Consider the following 17,268-nt stretch of genomic DNA (forward strand, 5'->3'; position numbering starts at 1 on the left):
GTTCCTCAATAAAGAAATACAGCTTCCCTGCCCAGCCGTGTGTCCACGAGTCTCTGTTACCCACCTGTGAAGCTAGCCCGGCCAGCTGGAGCCTCCGAAAATAAACAACAAGTGGCACCCACATGGACCTGACCTGTGCATCTCTCAGATAAGTGAAGACAATTTGGCTACCTATGTACTATGGCCTTCTCTTCTGCTTGTGAAGAGATCTCCAAATGCCTCTCCTTTCTTCACGAGACTGTTTTGCTGTTTCTGGAACATTTATCTCTGGACCACTGTGGTTTCCACTCACTCGGGCGCACTCAGAACAGCCAGCTGAGTCGGGAGGAGCCAGCGGGCGAGAGGCGAGAGGCGCGGCGCGGAGCTGCTGGTTCCACATGGTGGAGCAGCCACCCAGCCAGCCAGCCAGCCGGCCACGCCCAGACAACCCCGCGCACCGCGCCCGCAGCCCCGCAGCCCGCAGAAGCCCGATGCCAACACGCAGGAGCCCAATGCCAACACGCTGGAGCCTGATGCCAACACGCAGGAGCCCAATGCCAACACGCAGGCCAGCCCACAAGAGCCGGCTCTCCACTGCGTGGCGCAGGGCACTGGACGCGTGATCCCTCCACGCTGCTAGGCCACTGCGAGCAGGACAGCAGACATGGCAGGGCCATGGGGCAGGGCCACGGCAGCCTATCATGGCCGCCACCCCTGGGCACCTCGGCCTGCACCTTCTACAAGGCTGGCCCGCCCGCCTTGTATGTGCTATGCATTCTGGACCGATCCCGGACCTCCCGGACACCCCGGGCTCCCTGCCGAAACTGGGCACCCTGGCCGAGATCCTCAGCTCCGGTCTGAAGGCAGACAAGCTGGAGTATGCAGAGATTCGTGCAGAGATCGCAACCTACAATTCCTTGAAGTGGAGCTGCGCGGGAGGCCACCTCCAGATGGTGACCCCCCCAACAACTAAGACAGTACAGATCTAAATTCGTGTTTAAAATGACATGTCTTCGTAACAAAGGTTTCTCTCCTTGTGTATTAATTGTTGTTATTTCTTTATTCAGGAACAATGATTCATAAACTAAACCAAACTAATCACCAAACAGAACTCTCCTGCATCCTTCCCCTGTGGCGGTGCCAAGAACTCTTGCACTCTTGCACTCTGGAACTCTCTCGGGGTTCCTTGGGGTGGGGACAAGCGGGCCCGCGAAAACTAGCAGGACTGAACCAATTTTCTTGGCAGGGGGAGAGCATACAACAATTCCCCCTTTTCTTTTTAACTAAATGACCACAGTATCAGGGGTGTGGGGTGAACAGAAACCTATATTATATATATGCCCATAGAGACAAAAAAATGGCGTAAGGATCCCGGTTCGAGCCCCTGGCTCCCCACCTGCAGGGGAGTCGCTTCACAAGCGGTGAAGTAGGTCTGCAGGTGTCTATCTTTCTCTCCCCCTCTGTCTTCCCCTCCTCTCTCCATTTCTCTCTGTTCTATCCAACAACAAACAGCATCAACAATGGCAATAATAAAAATCACAAAGAGGCTACAACAACAAGGGCAACAAAAGGAAGAAAAAATGGCCTCCAGGAGCGGTGGATTCATGGTGCAGGCACCGAGCCCAGCAATAACCCTGGAGGGAAAAGAAAAAAAAATTAGTTAACAATCAATATATTTTAACTAAGTTGGTCTAAACAAAACCTGCGCACACCTAAGGTGTGTCTCCATCTCAAGTGGGTGTAACAAAAGGTTAAATAGACTTGTTGATATGTAAAACTCTCGATTACCTTCTCTATTAGAAATGGTAGATTACACAATGGCTATGCTAATTATTCTCATGCCTGAGGTTTTCTTTCCTGCGCACACCTAGGGTGTGTCTCCATCTTGAATGGGTGTAACAAAAGGTTAAAAAGACATTGTTGATATGTAAAAGTCTCAAATTCCTTCTCTATTAGAACGTTAGATTGCGCTATGGTTATGCTAACAACAGGTTTTGTTTCATAGTAAGTAAATTGCAGCCAGCTGCCTTTGGGACTCTAGGCCGTTCCCCGTCTCCATGCAAATGTCTGTTGAGACATGTACGCCCCCCAGAGGCAAGAAATGTTTTTTTTTAAGCTGATAAAGTTTTGCCCACAAAGGCAAAAAAATGGCCCCCTCAGTCCTTCCCTTGGCAGCACACTGGTTCTTGTTATTTGCTTACATGTTTCTCCATGTTTGTGCCAGTTTCTTTTAAAAAAAATGCCTGTATGATATAGTTTTCTGTTCACCCCGTACCCCTGATACTGTAGTCATTTAGTTAAAAAGAAAAGGGGGAATTGTTGTACGCTTTACATTGGTTTGTTCTGGCTCTCCCCCTGCCAAGAAAATTGGTTCAGTCCTGCTAGTTTCGTGGTCCCGCTTGTCCCCACCCCAAGGAACCCCAAGAGAGTTCCAGAGTTCGAGAGTTCTGGGCGCCGCCGTGGGGGAAGGAGGCAGGAGAGTTCTGTTTGGTGATTAGTTTGGTTTAGTTTATGAATCATTGTTCTTGAATAAAGAAATACAGCTTCCCTGCCCAGCCGTGTGTCCATGAGTCTCTGTTACCCACCTGTGAAGCTAGCCCGGCCAGCTGGAGCCTCCGAAAATAAACAACAAATGGGCCCCAACTTTGTTGTTTATTTTCAGAGGCTCCAGCTGGCTGGGCTAGCTTCACAGGTGGGTAACAGAGACTCGAAGACACACGGCTGGGCAGGGAAGCTGTATTTCTTTACTGAGGAACAACGATTCATAAACTAACCCAAACTAATCACCAAACAGAACTCTGCTGCCTCCTTCCCCCGTGGCGGTGCCTACAACTCTCTAACTCTGGGACTCTCGAACTCTGTCGGGGTACCTTGGGGGTGGGGACAAGTGGGCCCGCCAAACTAGCAGGACTAACCCAATTTTCCTGGCGGGGGAGAGCATACAACAACAGATGAGTGGCTGAGTAAGTTGTGGTGTGTGTGTGTGTATAGATACTACTCAGCTAAGAAAATCATGATTCACTTTCTTCATCTCATCTTGGATGGAGCTTGAAGGAATCAAGTTAAGTGTGATAATCCAGAAAGAGAGAGATGAATATAGGATGATCCCATTCACAGAAGAAATAAGAACAGAAAGAAAAAAAGCAGAACTTGGACTAGAGTGTGTATCATATGAAGATACTTAAGCGAATTCTAACCATTGAGTCATCAATTCTAGTGAACTTCTAACTTGGTACAAGTTTTCTTCCTCATCATTAAATGATTACAGATATAGTCTTCACATGAAGAACCAACTGCTCATATGGTAAGATTTTAAACTACAAAAAAAGTTTCCTTTTCACATATTTTATTTATGGATGTGTGCTGACTCCTAAAATCACTTTTACAAGCCTCTTGATTTTTAACTCTTGCCCTGCCATAGTGAGAGCACTTTACTGGCTCCTTCTTTGCTAGTTTAATTAAGATACCTGCTATTTTGACTCCCGGGGTTAACCCCCGTGGCATAAAAGAAAATGCTCCCTGGCAGACTGATGTGACTCTGCTGCCCATGATTGGTAAACAAAAATATGTTTTTGTCTCAAGTGATACTTTTTTTAAATTCATGTAGACTACAACTCAGACTGAAAAAAGCTCAAAAAAGCTTATGAGCCGCATGCTCTCCTATTTTGCTTCAACAGACATACCCATTTGACGTATTTTTGTTCCCTTTAGAACATTACTCTCATTACAGTATTCCCTATACTATAACCTTTAGGCTCAATTAAAGAAAAAAAGAGGGGGAATGCCCCCCTCAATATTCAGTTGGCTAAAGTGTTAGAGTAACTATACGAAGCCTTTTCAATATTTACAAAAATTCGAATTGCCTACCTATTATATCTCACTGGCAAAGCCAGCCACCCTTCCAGAGTCCCTGTTGGCGAATTCCTTACCAGAAAGGGCACCATGCCAGTATATACTCCAGCCAACCTCAGCAGCATACCCAAGTCCTCTCTCTCTACTGACCACTTACCTCAATTCCTCTCTACACAAAAGCTATTAGTTCTGACTTCATTTTTTTTTTACATTTTTAATATTTATTTATTTTCCCTTTTGTTGCCCTTGTTGTGGTTATTGATGTCATTGTTGTTGGATAGTACAGAGAGAAATGGAGAGAGGAGGGGAAGACAGAGGGGGAGAGAAACATAGATACCTGCAGACCAACTTCACCGCTTGTGAAGCAACTCCCCTGCAGGTGGGGAGCCAGGGGCTCGAAACAGGACCCCTCTGCAGGTCCTTACGCTTTGTGCCACGTGCTCTTAAACCGCTACTTGCTGAGCCACCGTCTGACTCCCTCTGACTTCATTCTTACATGTCTATTGACTTCTTCATTTTCTCCCAATGTTCCTCAATGTTCAAGGAACCTCACCTTGACTTTTAATGTGTATGCACCTCCTTTGTGTGTCAATTCTTCTCTACCTGGTCCTTGCCTCCTAGTTTCCCTTGTTCCACAGCTAATTCTCTATGAAGAATTCCATTAGCTGATGTCCCACCCGAGGACCAGACGTGCTGTTTCTCCCCCTGGTCATCGGCTTCTCTTGGGCTTGGTGGTGATTTGCGACAATCTCTCTATACTGCTGGACTCATTGAGAATCAACTTCATCAGTCCATTGACTTCACCTCTGACAGTTTGGAGTATCTCCATAGATAAACTCCCTTGCCAAGGTGGTACTTCAGAACCATCATGGTTTGGACTTGATTTTCACTGAACAGGGCAGTCTTTATTTAGCACTTCAAGAAGAATGTTGCTTTTTCATAAATGAAACTGGATTTGTAGAACAAAATGGTGATACCTTGCATAAGCTTAGCCTTGATATTAAGAATTCCTTTTCCTCTTTAGGTACTAACTCTTAATTTTCTTCTCCTCTAACTTCTTGTCTATTGCCTCCCCTAGGCCCCTTGATGGCTATTATAGTTCTGTTACTGATTATTCCTTGCCTCATTTAATTCCTAAAAAAGCGCATACATGACATTATCAACGTTACAGTTTAAAGGGTTTCTGTTCATCCTTACACTGCTATTTCTATGACAGACATGACATCCTTTGCTGACATAGACCCATAGACACTGTTCATTAATAAAAGAAAAGAAGAAGAAATGTGGGACTATGTGAAAGCTTGGTAGAGCTTAAGGGAGCTCTCCCATCCTTGGATGGAGGTCTAGAAAGACACCCCACTTTGTTAGCCTCTCTCCTTATAGAGATGAGCCAAGAGGGAAAAGTCTCCCAGACTCAGTTTCTCCTTGTTAGTCTCTCAAGCTCACAGACAGCCTACAAGCCTCTCACACTTAGTTCCCCCTGCTAGCAGGCCAAATGGTTGCCTGCTTTAGGGTTCACTCAAAGTTCACACATCCACTTCATCTTTTGATCATAAATGAGAACACACTCTATCATACACCCCCAACACCAATGAAAAGCCCCAAAATCTATTTTCTTGTGTCCTTTGATATCTGTTATTTACATTAAGCTTTTTCTTTTTCTCTACCTCACCTTACTGGTTTAACCCCTATGCTTCTCTTAAATACCTTTGGACAATTAACTTGCCTGCAACATGGAAACTAATTGTTTTGACCTTTATGTACCTCATCAATTCTTGTCATACCAGCCCCCTACCATAGGGGCAAGTTGACTTTTAAGAAACCTGTAATCTCTGACATATGTGGAAAATGTCCTTTGTTTAACTCAGTATAATGACCTATACTCTTCTCCCAATAAACGAATGTTCATACCAGAATGTTCCCTGATGCCTTTTTCTGAATTTACGTGGCCTCTAGAGCCAGTGAGGGAGGGTCCGAGGCTTACCCCCTGGTTGGAGCCACTCCAGGTGAGCCCCAGCACAAAGTAAAGGACTCTGAAGTGGGGTGGGTGAGGTGGGGTAGAGAGTGTTCAAGTCCTGGTGCAAGATGATGGAGGAAGACGTAGGTGGGAAGTGAGAATTGTTAAGTGGAAAACAGAAAAATATTATACATGTACCAATTACTGTATTTTACAGCTGACCATTAATCCCCCAATAAAGAAAAAAAAGTAAATAACTTACTCTGGAAATATTAATATATTGAGAGAATGTATCTAAAAAACTGATGATGGCACACATCTGAAGTTTTAGAAAGACATAACTCACAAGATTATTAAGAAGGTGTGAGCAATAAGATATGGTCCAAGTGTGGTGGGACATAACACCATTTAAGGGACAAATAAAAAGAATGGCACACTAGAAAGGGCCCTGAACTAGGCCAAAGTGTTGAGTTCCCATTATGATTTTGCCAATGACTGACTATGGAAGTCTGAGTAAGCAACTTAACTTTCTGTAACATTAGTTTCCAAGGTTAAATGCCTTGAGGTCCACACTTGCATTAGTACTCCTGTTTAATAGATACTAAAGCATTTTACGTTAATTTCTACCCATTTTGTGTTTGGCAGATAAAAACATTTTGGTTGCTCTGGGAACAGAGGAGTGATTTATATTTCTTTTGTATTCTCACAATATCAAGTTTGGAGGTGGTCTTATGATCTCTGTTCAAAAATAAATGAAATTAGAAAAAAAATTCTTACCCTCTTCACTTGGACTGACTTTACTAGCTTCACTCACTAAGCTGTGGGGTAGGATTTTGGGGAGGTGGGGTTCCAGGACTCATTGGTGAGGTCATTGGCCTAGGGAAGTCAGGTTGGCATCATGGTAACATCTGCAACTTGGTGGCTGAAAAACATTAAGATATAATGCAAAACAAACTGTTTTATAATTAGGAATTGAAAGGTAAGAGTATAGCAGATGAAATTTGGGGTTCTTGCGTTGGAAGAATCTAGGAAATCTATTTTAGGTATCTTCTGATAGGCCTGTGACTTTACTAATTTTTGCCTTGCCTAAACAGCTAACATTCAGGTAGGTTAAAAGTCCTGTCTTGGAACTCCACTAATGTGTCCTGGAGATCCGCTTCCCCAGAGTCCTTTCCCACTAGGGAAAGAGAAACAGGCTGGGAGTATGGATCAACTTGTCAATGCCCATGTTCAGTGGGGAAGCAATTACAGAAGCCAGACCTTCTACTTTCTGCATCCCACAATGACCTTGGGTCCATACTCCCAGAGGGTTAAAGAATAGGAAAGCTATCAGGGGAGAGGATGGATACAGGGTTCTTGTGGTGGGAATTGTGTGAATTTATACCCCTCTTATCCTATGTTTTTGTCAATGCTTCCTTTTTATAAATAAAAAATTAAATAAAAAAAAAAAGTATTATCTTGGGAGGACCGTATCAGACTTGGCAATAAGACTAGAAAGCTGGAAAAGGGCAGAGAGTAGCTCCCAAATACAGGAAAAGTATATAAATACCATTAAATCTAAACCCCTTAGAAGCATCCAATAGCACAGCTATATACAAGATACTGGGTACTGTACAGCAAACCATAACAAAAGGACTTTTCAAAGTTAACCCAATTACCAAATAATGTAATGATAACATTAACTATCGATTGTCTTTTTGAACCCTAAGACAGCAGGAACCTCACATCTCCACTATGGAGCCCCTACTTCCCCCAGACCTGGAACCCTTGGATAGGGCCCACTTTCCCGTATGCCTCTCCCAATCCATACCAAATAATATTGCATCCGCCGATCACAACCTAACCAACGCAACGATTGCCACCTCAACATGCTTCACCTCATACTGTGTCCAGAGACTTCACGTGTGGAATGACAACCCTTCAGCTTCATTACTCGGGTGAGACCTTTCCTTTTATAGTACACTCTAATTTCATCTCAGGTGGTTCACTTTCTAACAAAGTCCCAAAACCTATATATACACCAGTTCCTGTGAGAGAGAGCTTATGTTCACACGTATCCATAAACTACTGCAAAATATATACCTGAAAGCAGAAGTACACTAGAGTTTGCAGTGAGTACCTCCCTAACACTTCCTTTCCACTATTCCAAGCTTTGGGTCCATGATTGCTCAACAATTTGTTTGGCTTTGTATGTTAACTCTCTTTTCAATCACCAGGTTCCAGATGCCATCAGGATGCTAGCCAGGCTTCCCTGGATTGAAGACCCCACCAATGTGTCCTGGAGCTCAGCTTCCCCAGAGACACACCCTACTAGGGAAAGAGAGAGGCAGACTGGGAGTATGGACTGACCAGTCAACGCCCATGTTCAGCGGGGAAGCAATTACAGAAGCCAGACCTTCTACCATCTGCAACCCTCAATGACCATAGGTTCATACTCCCAAAGGGATAGAGAATGGGAAAGCTATCAGGGGAGGGGGTGGGATATGGAGATTGGGTGGTGGGTATTGTGTGGAGTTGTACCCCTCCTACCCTATGGTTTTGTTAATTAATCCTTTCTTAAATAAAAAAAATATTTAAAAAAAGGAAAAAAAAAAAAGACACTATTTAATCCAACCTTTCACTTCCCAGATAAGGACAAAGGCTCAGAGACTGCTGCAAAATAAATTCCCCTCAAAACAATAAATAGTTACTGTGTTATATAGCTTCTAAGGATCATAAATCTGAAAGTCTCTGGCCTAAGATCTCTCATGATTCAAAATGTCACAGAGCTACCACTGTCTTCAACTGGACAGGAAGAGTTACTTCTAAGAATGTTCACTTACATGGCTACTGGCTGGATACTCCCGTATTTCAGTCACAGACTCATCTGTAGGGTTTCCAGTGCATTCTCACATATGGCAGCTAGCCTTACTTACCTAAGGGTCCAGTAAGGGGGCAGAAAGGGAGAGACAGGGAGAAAAGATACTAGAATTTCTTATGACCCAGTTTTGGGAATCGTATACTATCGTATTCTTTTCCTTAGAAATGAGTCAAAAGGAAGGGAATTAGAAGCCATATTTTGAGAGGACTATTGGTAAACTGTTAAGTGTTTTCAGAAGTACTACATTTATTGTTAAAGGGTTGATAGGGGCAGAGATGAATTTAGAATATTCCAAAGGTAGACAAAACTGCAATACATAGACAGCTACTAAGGTGTGTAGACTGTGGGGCAATGGAAATATAAGAACTGGGCCAGAAAGGGGACAAGTCTGTAAAATAAAAATATTTCACTTCATATATATATATCCTATTCACAGACCAATGTAAAGATGACTACCTCCTATGGTAACATGTCTGAATTATGAAATACCACAAAAATAAATGTTAGACAGTAAAGACTAAACATACATTACTAAATCACCAAATGCAATCTTCATAAAATTTAAATGGCTAGCACTGTATTTTCTAACAAAGATAAAAATATCACTGGAGGGTGGCGGGTGGTAGCACAGCGGGTTAAGCGCACATGGTATGAAGCACAAGGACCACCACAAGGATCCTGGTTCAAGCCTCTGGCTCCCCACCTGCAAGAGGGTCGCTTCACAAGCAGTGAAGCAGGTCTGCAGGTGTCCTTCTCTCCCCCTCTCTGTCTTCCCCTCCTCTCTAAATTTCTCTGTCCTATCCAACAACAACAATAATAACAACAACAGTAATAACCACAAGGATTATAAAAAAAAAAAAAAGGACAACAGAGGAGAAAAAAAATGGCCTCCAGGAACAGTGGATTCGTGGTGCAGGCACCAAGCCCCAGCAATAACCCTGGAGGATATATATGTATATATCACTGTGGGAGAACGGCAGAATGGCAAACGCTAGAAGAAGAAGAACTGTGGGAGAAGAAGAGAAAACAGGGTTTTAAAATTTTCCCCTCTCTGAAATACATTTTTTTACTTTTGCTGAATAGGATAAGAGGCAGATTAAGTTACCAGAAGAACCACCTGAATGACTACTTGATTCTTTTTTTACTTTTTTAAAAAAATTTATTTTCCCTTTTGTTGCCCTTGTTGTCTTGTTATTGTTGTTGTTGTTATTGATGCTGTCATTGTTAGGACAGAGAGAAATGGAGAGAGGAGGGGAAGACAGAGAAAGGGAGAGAAAGATACCTGCAGACCTGCTTCACTGCCTGTGTAGTGACTCCCCTGCAGGTGTGGAGCCGGGGGCTCAAAGACTTCTTGATTCTTTTCTCACTGACTGTCTACTTTTCACCAAACAATAGAGCAATATTTAAGTTCTGGGGGGGGAAATGGTAGGTTCTTATATAGGTTTTAAAAAGTTGTAAAAACTGCTATTTCCATAGCTTATTTCTTAAGAGCATACTACCAGTTAAGACACTAAGAACTAATATGTTCATTTAAAAGCAAACCTTTAAGAGTATATATAGTGGACCAAGACCTCTTATAACCCAGTACTCTTACTATAAGTGATCCATAGAGCAATTTTAAGGACTATTTGGTATGTCTTATTCTTTTTTAATTGAGGGGAAGCTAATGAATGGTTATAGTACAGTTACTTACACATGGGTACAGTTTCTCATCTCCTTGTGATAGGTATCTATAAGATACTCTCACCCCCAACTTAGGTCCTTCTCTATTATCATGCACCAGTACCTCCAACACCTCCTCCCCAGTTTCCTTCCTGTCTGTTCTCAGAGTCCAAACCCAGTCCAAGTTTTACTGTTTTCTCTTTCTGTATTTGGGATTGGTGTTCCATCATCATAGAACAGGGAAAAGAAACTTGCTGTTAACAAATCTACAAAGGTAATTTTAAATCACTGGGAAAGAGTCCTGAGGAAAGAATGGCTATGAATACACCCAACCCCTGCAAAACAAATTCTATTCAAAGTCTGTAATACGCAAATATTGATAGCTATGTATTTATACAAATAAGTTGGTTTTGGGATGTAAATATGAGTATACAAAGGAGAGCGATAACTTGAAATAAATGAAAGTGATAATTTAGTTTTAAGAAGTAGAATTTTATCTTTCTTCTTAATTAGACTAGGAAGGGGATATAACATACCTTTAAGACCAGAAGCATGTATGACTCAGTCACTTACTGCATTTTGTGTCAGGGACCAGTGAGAAACAACCCTTCATCACTCCCCAGTTTATTACTAAGGATAGCAGATTGAAAAAGCTAGAGTAGGAATAGTTCATGGTGAGTTTCTTTCTTTCTTTTTTTTTTTTTTTGTAGGTACATAGCAAACATCTTTTGGATGAAAGGAAAATAACAGTCTTGACAATAGAATTTAAAATGTTTCTCATTCCATGCTTATAATATCAGTGCTTCAATAAAGACTATCTTGTAATGATTAGTGACATGTAAACAGCATTATTTTTCATACACCAAGTGTCAATATTTTCTGGTAAATATTGACTTTTTTCCACACCAGACAAACAAACATTAATACAATTTCCAAAGATGATGATACTGTCAGTGTGATTTACTAAAATAAAAAAAAACTTAAAATCTTATAGCTATTTTAGCATTTCATAAAGTTTTTTAATTTCAATGTTTTCCCAGTGTAAAAAGATTCTTTAAAAACTTCCAGATAACATTAAACTAATTCATTCTGAAAATGTAGGGAGTTATTTTTCAAAATTTGGCTTTAAGTAAGTCTTTTTTTTTTTTAATCTGTTAAAAAAATATGGTGAGTGTGCTGGGAGGAGAGAAAAAGGAGCTTCTTCTAGTTGATGGATTCAACGTGTCTCAAAGTCCTTCAGTCATGGAGAGAAAAGACTTCAGGAGCAAGAATATATTATAAATAAAGAGTCTTGCAGCAAGACAAGCAACTGATCTGTCCTTGTATAAACTGCACCCACGGGAGAGAGATGTTGAAAAATGCTTGTTTACAGAATCTTCTGTAGGATAGAGTTGGCCAACTCCAGTGACTCCTCCTTTACTAGAACAATATCATAAGAGTCCATGTACTTGTCTAGAAGTTCATCCACTCTGTCATTTAGACACCCAATTTTCAGAATGTTGTCAACATTGGACACTCCATCTGCCATTCTTAAGTCTCCTTGGGAGTCTCCCAATAGAATTATGTTGTTACTGTCCTTTAGTTGATTAAAATATTCTGTGTTCGGGAGTTGGGCTGTAGTGCAGCGGGTTAAGCGCAGGTGGCGCAAAGCACAAGGACTGGCATAAGGATCCCGGTTTCCCACCTGCAGGGGAGTCGCTTCACAGGCGGTGAAGCAGGTCTGCAGGTGTCTATCTTTCTCTCCTCCTCTCTGTCTTCCCCTCCTCTCTCCATTTCTCTCTGTCCTATCCAATGACAACAACAATAATAACTACAACAATAAAACAACAAGGGCAACAAAAGGGAATAAATAAATAAAATAAATATTTAAAAAAATATATTCTGTGTTCTTCAAGGCACCATGTTTGTTAAATACGTGAATTAGTTCTCCTTTAAATCCTTTCACTACCCTATTGTCGTCAAAATCCATGAAGTTGGAAACTACTTTCACATTGGAATGATAGACACCAGCCTGCCTGATCACCTCCTCCAGGACATCGCAAATTCCAGCCGAAAAGATGAACATGGGGATGTCACGTTGGTGGAGCTTATCGAAGAAATTCCCACATCCTTCCTTGAGCATAATGTCAGATTCTGTCACAACTTCTTGAATTTTAGCTTTTGGGATCCCTTGCTCAACCAGCAAACCATGCGACTTAGTATACCACTCAACCATGTAAGGGAACTTATCTTCTACGGTCATATGCGGATCGATCTCAATTTTTCCTTTAGTTGCAGCAACTTCTGTCGACAATCATCTGAAACCAGCTTGCAGTAGTCAATTCCATTGTGTCATGTTGGGCATCTCTTTCCATTGTAGGAAAACCTACTCAGTGTCATATCAAAGTCGGTTATTATCTGCAGCTTAGCACTAGCTCCTCCTTTAATAAGACCGCAGAGAATTTCTTCCACTCGTGTCGGGTTCCTGATGCGAACTGAACTTTTCTGGAATTCTGGCATCATTTTCACACGCACAGCACACTCCTGAGTAGCCATTTCTTGGTTATTCAATCATCTTGATGATCTTGGTCTTCCTCTTCAAGGTGAATATGTACTGGGCCAGCACCACCCCTGCCACCAAGGCGCACACACTGGCGCTCGCCACCGCGCCCACCGCACCACCGCGGTCCATGGGCGCCGCTGGGTTCCTCCGCGCACTTGGCAGGCGGCCGCAGCCCAGGCGCACATGGTGAGTTTCTAATAGCAATCTTCTGACAGTTTCTAAACCCTTTACTCAGATACAAATCACAAGATGAAGGGACTAAGAACCAGGACCAGAACAGAGCAGTGAGTAAGGGAACATGACAGAAAGGCAGACTCCAAGGCCCCATCCTGCTTCAACCAAATAAATCACAACTTCTAAGAACAAAGCCTTGAGTGTTTTCTAAAAGCTGCCTGGGCAGCTCTAACATAGTTAAGAATCACTGACTTCATCTATACTTAAAGGTTCACATTCATAACTCAGCTCATAAATTTCAAAATCTAAAATAAGATGTGGCAATTTTTTAATGCAAGCTCAAAGTCACAGACCATTTCATACATTTTACTGTGTACCCTCGAAGAGAAGCAGGTAGAGAGTGAGTGAGAAATGAGACTGCTTGGGAGTTTTAAACACTCACTTGAACTGAAGTCACATTATTGCTGTTAATAATCTGTTACCTGGGAGTCGGAGGTGGCGCAGCAGGTTAAGCGCACGTGGCGCAAAGCGCAAGGACCAGCGGAAGGGTCCTGGTTCGAGCCCTCTGCTCCCCACCTGCAGGGGAGTTGCTTCACAAGTGGTGAAGCAGGTCTGCAGGTATCTGTCTTTCTCTGCCCCTCTCTGTCTTCCCAATCTCTCTCCATTTCTCTCTGTCCGATCCATCAACAACAACATCAATAACCACAACAATGTTAAACAACAAGGGCATCAAAAGGGAAAATAAATAAATATTAAAAAATCTTTTAAAAAAATAATCTGTTACCTTTCTAACAGAGAGTAACCTGCATAATCCCTCCATGCACAATTAACTTAATCTATCAATTAAGGTAATCAACTTAACTGACTAAAAAAATCTTCCCATTCAAATCACAGATTAAATCAGTTACTCAGTGTCCTCAATCTAGAATCTCTAAAAACAGAATTACGGAAGGCCAGGACAGGAAATCAATCCTGGTTTATCTCAGCCTGTATCTGGGCATACAGGTTGCTTCTAGGCCTTCATTATCCAAATGTAACACAAAAAGTTAAAACAAAACAAAACACCCTCTATTCTACCCCCTGGTAGAATACATGAGAGGCAGGGCTCCATTCAACTATATTGCCTTATACAAGTTATACACTAAATCTTACTACTGGTAAAATTAAAATTGTATTATTCTAACTAGAGGGTCTAGACTCTACCATGCCTCTATTATACTACTTCAGCTTCTAAATTTCTGACTTTCCTCCTTTCCTCTCCACATCAACTCACTCACTATGTTATTTCTGTGGACTTCTCCAAAACCCATATCTCCAGTCTCATCATAGGAAACACAATGAAACAAACCTCAAGTAAAAGATATATTATTAAATCCTTCCTTGGTATTCTTTAAATTGTCAAAATCATCAAACACAGTGGAGGCTGAGAAATAATTAAAGCCAAGAAGATATGATAACTAAATGTAATGTGGTGTCTGGACTGGATGCTGAAACAGAAAAAGGGACATTAATGAAAAACTTAGGAAATCTAACACAACGATTGCCACCTCAACATGCTTCAGCTCAGACTGTGTCCAGAGACTTCACGTGTGGAATGACAACCCTTCAGCTTCATTACTCGGGTGAGACCTTTCCTTTTATAGTACACTCTAATTTCATCTCAGGTGGTTCACTTTCTAACAAAGTCCCAAAACCTAGATATACACCAGTTTCTGTGACAGAGAGCATATGTTCACACATATCCATAAACTACTGCAAAATATATACCTGAAAGCAGAAGTACACTAGAGTTTGCAGTGAGTATCCCCCTAACACTTCCTCTCCACTATTCCAAGCTTTGGGTCCATGATTGCTCAACAATTTGTTTTGCTTCGTATGTTAACTCTCTTTTCAGTCACCAGGTTCCAGATGTCATCAGGATGCCGGCCAGGTTTCCCTGGACTGAAGACCCCACCAATGTGTCCTGGAGCTCAGCTTCCTCAGAGACCCACCCTACTAGGGAAAGAGAGAGGCAGACTGGGAGTATGGACTGACCAGTCAACGCCCATGTTCAGCGGGGAAGCAATTACAGAAGCCAGACCTTCTTCTACCTTCTACAACCCACAATGACCCTGGGTCCATGCTCCCAGAGTGATAGAGTGGGAAAGCTATCAGGGAAGGGGGTGGGATATGGAGATTGGGTGGTGGGAATTGTGTGGAATTGTACCCCTCCTACCCTATGGTTTTGTTAATTAATCCTTTCTTAAATAAAAAAGAAAAAATAATAATAAAAAAAAACTTAGGAAATCTGAATATAGAAGTATAGTATGTTAGTAACATACCAATATGGGTTCTTTAATTTCATGGTACACTAATGGAGTACTAGGAGAAACTACATGCGAGGTGTCTGGGAACTCTCTGCATTTCCTTTTTCTATATATAAAAAAAAACCCTGCTCTAAAATAAATTTTAAAATAGTTTAAAATAAACATGTGCATAGATTATATTTACATAAAAGGAAAACAATTACATTAAACATTCCTGTGTCAGCATAGATCAACTAGGATGTCTGTGAATTCTGCATAGCAGTCTTAACATTCCTCACTACCTCTCCCTTCAGGGAAACAGGTGTGAATCTTTTGAATAATGCTGACTTTTAAGCTAATTTTACACTGAGGAACAACAGTTAGAAGCAATGTTTCACAGCACAAACCACTTTTCAAGAGCAATTAATCCATGCTAAACTCCACAGTAGATGACTAAAGCAGTGTGTGTGTGTGTGTGTGGGGGGGAGAACAAGGACACAGGGGGGGCAGGGTAGCACATAAGGCAGACTGTTAACATGGAGCTTTTCCTTCTTCCTCTGACTTTGTGAAGCAAGTCAGCTCTTGGGTCAGGTCTAAAACATTTCCAAAGGTAGCAAAAGCTCTTTAATATAGGGATACAGCATGACAGAATTAGTAACCAAAAGTTAGCTGAGCACTTGCCACTTTTAGGAACCATTTATAATCTCATTTCTTAACTATTAACTCTTTCCACCTTTTTCTTCCTATAAACAGCTTCTCCTATTAGAATGTCCCAAACAAAGCCCCTTCTTAACTGCCATTCTACTTCTTATTCTGGGATTCTCAACAATTATCAAAGTAGGTCCTCTTCTTCAGGAAAATTACCAATTTCAGCAAAATTGGCTAGAAAAAAATTTTAGAAAAGTATATTTTAAAGAAAAGTCTTTCCCCTGGGCTTGTGTGAAAATTTAATATATTTAAATTTTTTTAAGTAATAATTCTCAACATATTAGAGAAAAAATGTGGTGGGAAAGGACTTAGGTAGCACAGCAAAGTGTTACTATGGAGAAGTTCATACTTATACTGCCCAGTTTTTCCCAATCCAATAATTATCAGGATTCATCCATGCTCAGCAGCACCCTGCTTTCTGTGTACTCTGGGCAAAAAGGTTTCTCCACTTCTTGGGCTCAGTGGTTTTGCAGGGCTTATAGAACTGCACTGCAATACTACCCTAGCAACAGTAGGTGTCACCATCTTATATTTGTTTACTGAGTTAAATTCCTACCAGTGGGTACCTGAGGTCCACAAAAATATTGGCTCCTTCAGTGACCACTTGAGTCAGAACCAGTCAAAAGAATAAAGTGGTGGTGACCAGGGGGTGGCACACCTGGTTAAGTGCACACATTACAGTACACAAGGATCAAGGTTCAAGTCCGTGGTCTCCACCTGCAGGAGGAAAGCTAAATGACAGGCGAAGCAGGTCTGCAGGTATCTCTCTCCCTTTCTATCTCCCCTCCCCTCTCAATTTCTCTCTGTCTTTATCCAATAATAAATAAATAAAAGATTATCTTTTAAATAAAAAGAGTAAAGTGATGGAGAACTTCCATGAATCAATCTCAGATCTTTAGTCTAGTTTGACAAATTTCTGAGAGAGAGCCAAATTCCATAATGATATAAGAAAGGCTCCAAGATGGTCTATGGCTAGAATGCAAGTGGAAAATGTGCAAAATTACTGGTGTTATAGTCAAGGGATCCAGTGGGAGAAATGGAACTGGGGGGACTACTAAACACTTCCCCAAGAGCACTGAGCTAGCACAGTGTTCTTACTCTTCATGTTTGCCTATGACGAAAACTTGAACTTCAAAAGGATAAAGTGCAAATGAGTTTAACCCCACTGGAAAGCCAGTTGGTACCACAGTTAAAGAGCAAGAAAAAGTTAAAACCTTTAAACTCAGAATTCCCATTTCTCTTCATTTAT

The 17,268-nt window shown here is 41.6% G+C and overlaps 1 protein-coding gene and 1 pseudogene across 1 annotated transcript in view; both read right to left on the reverse strand.

Moving 5' to 3' along the window:
* Positions 1 to 17,268, reverse strand: part of GALNT2 (polypeptide N-acetylgalactosaminyltransferase 2) — a 291,717-nt gene that overhangs the window by 143,990 nt on the left and 130,459 nt on the right. The gene's annotated exons all lie outside the window — the stretch shown is intronic.
* Positions 11,070 to 12,880, reverse strand: LOC103124407 (cytosolic 5'-nucleotidase 3A-like; annotated as a pseudogene).

Source organism: Erinaceus europaeus, chromosome 6 (genome assembly GCF_950295315.1).
Source record: "Erinaceus europaeus chromosome 6, mEriEur2.1, whole genome shotgun sequence".
Taxonomy (NCBI): Eukaryota; Metazoa; Chordata; class Mammalia; order Eulipotyphla; family Erinaceidae; genus Erinaceus; species Erinaceus europaeus.